Source organism: Lissotriton helveticus, chromosome 3_1 (genome assembly GCF_964261635.1).
Source record: "Lissotriton helveticus chromosome 3_1, aLisHel1.1, whole genome shotgun sequence".
Lineage (NCBI taxonomy): Eukaryota > Metazoa > Chordata > Amphibia > Caudata > Salamandridae > Lissotriton > Lissotriton helveticus.
In genome coordinates, this window is record NC_136061.1 from 1,022,457,300 (window position 1) to 1,022,463,299 (window position 6,000).

The window sequence follows — 6,000 nt, forward strand, 5'->3', positions numbered from 1 at the left end:
GCAAGGGTGGTGCTGTGCAGAATCCAGGCCTGGCTAGAGGAATCTGCCATTCTTTCGAATCTCCAGGCAGGATTCCGGCAATGCAAAAGCACTGTGGACCAGGCTATGAGGTTTATTCTGTTATACTGGCGCACTGTGACGATAGAGAAGGGTACCATCTATGCAGCGTTTGTGGACCTTAAGTCTGCGTTTGACTTGGTCCCGCACAATAAGATGTGGAGCACACTACAACAACTGGGCATGCCGGCCGACCTGTTGGCTTTTGTGGTGAAACTATACACTAACAACTTCGCACAGGTTAGATGGGATGAGAGGGGCAACACCACACAAAAATTCCCGGTTGACAGGGGGGGTGAGACAAGGGTGTGTCCTTGCTCCCACCCTCTTTTCTATATATATAAACAGGGTGGTAACTATTTCAAGGATTTCCCCACAGATGCTCCAACATTAGCGGGGAACAAGATACCACTACTAATGTTCGCGGACAACACCCTCATACTTTCTAAGACCAGACAGGGCCTCCAGTGTGCCCTGGCCAGATTCGAGGAGTTTTGTCTGGAACATGAACTTGTTCTCAATGTCGACAAGACTAAGTACATGGTACTGACGAACTCCCCCAAAGTTGTTGGAGTCGTCCGGATGAATGAGGGAATCCTTGAACAAACTGAGACTTTCTCTTACCTGGGTATCTTAATAGACAGGAAGGTTACTTGGAAACTGAAGGTATACAACAAGCGTTTAGATATGCTCAACTTGCGGGAGCCTTATTGAAGGAACACAGACAATCCCACACGAAACCCTCTGCACCGGTGCTCCAGCTCTATAAATCCAAAATTGGTGCTTCGGTACTCTACGAAGCTGAGCTGTGGGGCTATGCTAATGTTGACAGCCTAGTCTTGGGTCAGAACAAATTTCTACGTTCTATAACTGGTCTTCCACAATCAACCCCTCTAGTCCCCTTGTTTTTGGATCTAGGATGCAACTCTTTCAGAGAAGTGGCACATTATAGGTTGGTGGCCTATTGGAGGAGATTATGGGTTACCCCAGAACGTATCCACTATGCCAATGCCTTGCAGGAAGTCAAGGACTTGGATGTCAACAAGAAACTGGGGTGGTTTAGGACAGTACATAATATACTATCAGATATGAGTTTGGTCCACTTGTGGACATCCCCAGCGGATAGTACATTTCCTTCAAAATCTGAGTTTAAAGCTGTCTACTGGGCCATGGTCAATTTGAAACATCCAGTCCTCCTCTTGCACCTCTCTTTCTAGTGTCTTTTTGGATGTGAAGCTGGAGTACAAACTTGAGGAGTATTGGGATATCATTTCATCGACCCGTGATAGGAAGCTGTTCCACCAGTTTAGAGTGGGGACGCTCCCTACCAATAATTTTACAAACAAGTGGGCCAACACACAATCCAGTAACTGCCCGTTTTGCATGGACACCGTAGAAACAATAGGTCATATTTTCTTTGCTTGTCTTGCATATAACAAACCAAGAAAGAGGTGGCTGAAACCAACCTGTGCTAATATGGGTATTAGGTCTAGTTTTGAGGCCCTTCGAATTCTTAAGACTTCTGTGGCTGTTCCAGTTGTGGTAGCAGTAGCAAAGTATCGAAAGAGAAAATGCAGAAGCGAAGGCCCATCCCTAGTGAGGCCTCTTTAAATCTGAATTATCCGCCAGTGCTAACCCCCTAGATTAAATGTACCTTCCGTTATCGATTTGAGCCAAAACGTAGGCTTTGAAATATGGCTTTTTATTTGCATTTTAAAACGTGTCAATGCTTTTTAAAATTATTTATTATTATTAAGTTTTAAATTTTCAAATAAGGTACTAGACTGTAGATACTGCATTCTTTAATATAACTAATTGAGCTACCCTGTCACTGTTTTCATTATGTATTTTGTATATGTGTTTTAACTTTTGTGATTTTATATAAATCAAAATAAAGTTATAAATGAAATAAATGAAATGCTATATAATGAGAATGTGAGGAAAACTTGAAATAGAGAAAGGGAGCTAGAGAAAAGAGGAAAAGAGACAGAAGAAATTAAGAGAGGAGGGAGTAGTGAGGGGAGAAGAAAAAGGGAGCAGTATCTCCCAAAGGAAATAGGAAAGAAGAGATGACAAGAAGCCGAGAGGCTCCAGTCACGGTAGTCACGGAAGAGGTAACAAATGACAATGTTGGAGGAGGGGGAACGGAGATGAGAACCAAGCTGACCACACCACTGGGAAGACATCAAGAACAGAGATCGACGATATAACTTCAGATGAAGAGGAAGGGATGAAATACTCAATACAGACAAGGTAAACAGATGCAACAGCGAGACAAAAAAAAAAGAGATCTTACCAGGGTCAAGGGGAACACAACAACGGGTGACGTCAAACAAAATAGACAAATGGATGGTGCAAGGAGGGATCTTCAACCATGGCATAGAGTAAACCTAAAACAGAAAGAAGAACAGTTAACAATCAACATTGATTAAGAACAACGTTGAATTAAAGAGAGAAGACAATGAATGAAAGAAAGAAAAAAAAGACATTTGTGAAAGTAATAACAAGACAATTAATGTTTGCCAAGTTCCATGTGTTCCTCTCGGCGGGTATGAGTGAACTTCCAAAGGTCAGCTGTATCCTCAAATGAAAATATTCTATCTTTAAAATTCATTTGAAGAAACAGGGGTGTATGAGACCATATCGTGGTTCATAGATTTCAAGGCCGGTCTAAGATCTAGGAACTCCTTACGTCTACTGGCAGTTGGCTTGGCACATCTTGATTGAAGAATATCTTTTGACCTGACCAAAACATCTGTTTTTGTTGTTTGGCTGCATTGAGGATAGCCATTAGGTCAGAGTATAGCAAAAAATAGGCATCTTGGCTTGGCGGCAGAGGATGCATTTTGAGGCCCCAATCTATGTGCTTTTTAAATATTAAAATCAACTGTTTTTGGGAGGCCAACAATTTGCAGAACCTGAGATTTAAAAAAAAAAAATCATGTCAGATCCTTCAGAACCCTCTGGAATTCCATAAATTTGGAGGTTATTGCACCGATTCCGATTTTCTAAATCCTCTGTGGACTTTTTAAGTTGGTTCACTTCCTTAGTAAGGGATTCAACTTTAGCGATAACGTCTTGAGCATCGCTTACCTTCTGTTCAACGTCTGATAGTCTCATATCTAAGCCAGACCATTTTTCTTCAATTCTTTGTAGGGTAGTAGTAGTGTCAGACATGAATGGGCGAAAGAGATGTAGTTCGTCCATAATATCCTCTAACGTGATAGGAAGATGAGATTTAGTTGGAGAAGAGGGGTCCTTTTTTAGACGTTTGCTGTTATTACCAGTAGAGTCCTTACAACCTCCAGAAGTAGTCCCTGAGGAGCAATGGGATTTGTTAGGCTGCGTGAGATCCATAATGGACTAATAAAGAAGGTAAGAGAATACTGACAAGAATCACAAAATAAAATGTTGAAGACCAGAGTCTAAGGTACCCACTTCAGTTGTGTCTTCCGTTGCAAGGTGCATGGAAATTGCAAGAGGTCAGCCAGTATACTGAAGCGCAATAAATCAGGTAAACAGCAGCGTAAGTCCCTCCAAGAATAATTGAAGTTATCAGCTCAAAAACTAAACATTAAAAGGAGAAGGACCAGTGGAGAAGGCCTTACTGCATTCAGTATTGAACAAATAAGTTGACGAAACCATTGAGGGTTGAAAACAAAAGTACATAGGGGAGAGCTATTGAAAGATGCTGCGGCGTGGATTTAAGGTAGCAGTAGTGTAGGTTAGTGCATTGTAATGTCAAAGCCCATTGGAAGACAGCTGTACATAATCACCAACAATGTAGAGTTACATGCATCATAAGAAAATGCATATATAGGAAAATAAAGAACCAGGAGTTGGTGGATATGTTCACAATGCCATGAATGTTAATATCTAATCAGCCATTATCCTTTCTGAGCTGAGGTGAGGAGAGAAGAGCGGCATAATTGCAAAAGGCACCAGGATGTCTGCAGCTGCCAAATTAAAGAGGAGAATGCTATTGCTGTTCCTTAGCTAATTGCATTGAAACGAAAAGCGCTACTTTAAAAGCACAAAGCGACCGCCATAAGATGAGTGAGAAATGATTGTGCAGCGCTTCGCGCACACACAAAATGGCGGCTGCAGCAGTCCAGCTGGAATAGCAGAGTCAAGCAAGCCGGGCTGAAGACGGCTGGAATGCTGTCTGAACTGGGGTGGCAGAGTGGGCTAAAGAACGGTGATGGATCAAACCCAGATCTCTTGGCTGGGTGTGAGTGTTTTATTGGTTCTGATGCTCCGTCCATCACCACCCCCTTTTGTACCGGAATAGCAGAGTCGGCAAAATGCAGAAAACAAACCCGTCGTCACATGAGAGCAGTCGGAAAACTCACCCCAATGATCTCGGCGGCTTCCGACGAACGTGGTACTGAAAGCGGGCAAGAGTGAGGTCCGTAAGCGGTCCCTTCGGTGCGAGGCAGACGTTGACTCTGTGGAGCCTCCTCAGGATGCGGCCATCTTGCCGCCACCGCGCCTCCCAGATACTTGTTTTTTATGCGATTTTTCTGAATTAAGTCGCTTTATACCTTCTTCCAAGTAAAACATTGCAGCATTAATGAAGACCATTTTTGCAGGACTGCAATGTTTATGTAGGCCCTGTATCCAATGAAAAGGCTTCTCTTTTCTACGCCCACAGTATTCTGTAAAAGAAATAGACACCAGTGCTTCAATTACCCTACGAGTAGTAGAAATGTACCCTCATTTATAAGGAATTCCAAGAGAGGTGGCTTCCTCCGTGTACATTCTCACTTCATCAATACCACTTAATGATGTATGCACCCAAATAGGCCTGAAGAGTTACCTGTGCCAAAAGTGATGTAAAAGATGTAGGATGGAATATCCTTCCCTTGAGTACATTCGCAGAAAGGGTTGTCACAGTAAATACCATACACTGCATGAACAAAGAACAATAAGAAATATTACCCACATCCAGGGCCACATCCTCGATCAGATTTGGTCCCTCAACTGTCCTATAGCCTCCCTATCCATCTCCCCCTGTACCTGGTCCGATCACTCCCTGATATCCTTCTCCCTACACCTCAGCCTAGGCGCCAAACCCCCTCTTCCTAAAGACATCTGGACGCGCTCTTGGAGCCAGGTGGACGTGGTCTCTCTGTCAGCCACACTTTCTGCATCCAGTCCGGATCTCTGTGACCTGTCATCCTCCGCACAAGCCGACTCCATTAACTTCTGGCTCATGTCAGGCTGCGACTTTGTCGCCCCCCTTAGGCGGGTGTCCTCCAGGCGTGCGAACGACGCAAACCGCTGGTTCAATGAGGAACTTAAGACCTTAAAACTTACTGTGCGCCATGCTGAGCGGGCCTGGAGGCGAGAGTACTGTCCCAATCTTAAAGCCCAGTACCCTACCCTCTTGTCTCAATATAAGAAATCTATTCTGGCTACTAAAACGGCTTATTTCTCTACAAAAATCTTGGCCGCCGAAAATCGACCCAGAGAGATTTTCTCTATCGTCTATGACCTCACCTACTCCGACAGAACTACCCTCAAACCCTCCCCCTCTCAGGACTTGTGCGACTCCCTCAACACCTACTTTTTAGACAAAATCTCAAACATAAAAGCTAACATCCCTTCCCCTCCCCCTTCCTTCATAGACCCCCAATGTCCGACAGTCGGGGCACGCCTTGACTCCTTCCCCCCCCTGACAGAAGAGGCTTTCCTTTCCCTCTTCCCCACGGTCAAATCAGGCTCCCCCCTAGACCCCTGCCCTTCTCACATCCTCAGGCATATCTATTCGGTTTGTGTCCAGCCCCCCTTAAATTTCTCAACAGCTCACTGTCCCAGGGCATTGTTATTCAACCCCTTAAATCGGCCATCATTGTCCCCATCCTCAAAAAACCGGGGGCTGACCCCTCCACTCTGGTCAACTTCCGCCCCATTTCATTACTACCCTTTCTGGGGAAGGTA

At 44.3% G+C, this 6,000-nt stretch overlaps 1 long non-coding RNA gene across 2 annotated transcripts in view; it reads right to left on the reverse strand.

Annotated features, from left to right (window-relative positions):
* LOC144824849 (uncharacterized) overlaps nt 1-4,656 on the reverse strand; it is a 96,975-nt gene extending 92,319 nt beyond the window's left edge. For both annotated transcript variants that reach the window (XR_013609148.1, XR_013609147.1), the window contains exons 1-2: nt 4,410-4,656; nt 2,354-2,447 (exon numbers count right to left, since the gene is read on the reverse strand). This is a non-coding gene — a long non-coding RNA (uncharacterized LOC144824849). The remainder of the gene's footprint in view (nt 1-2,353; nt 2,448-4,409) is intronic.
* Nucleotides 4,657-6,000: the final 1,344 nt, after the last annotated feature.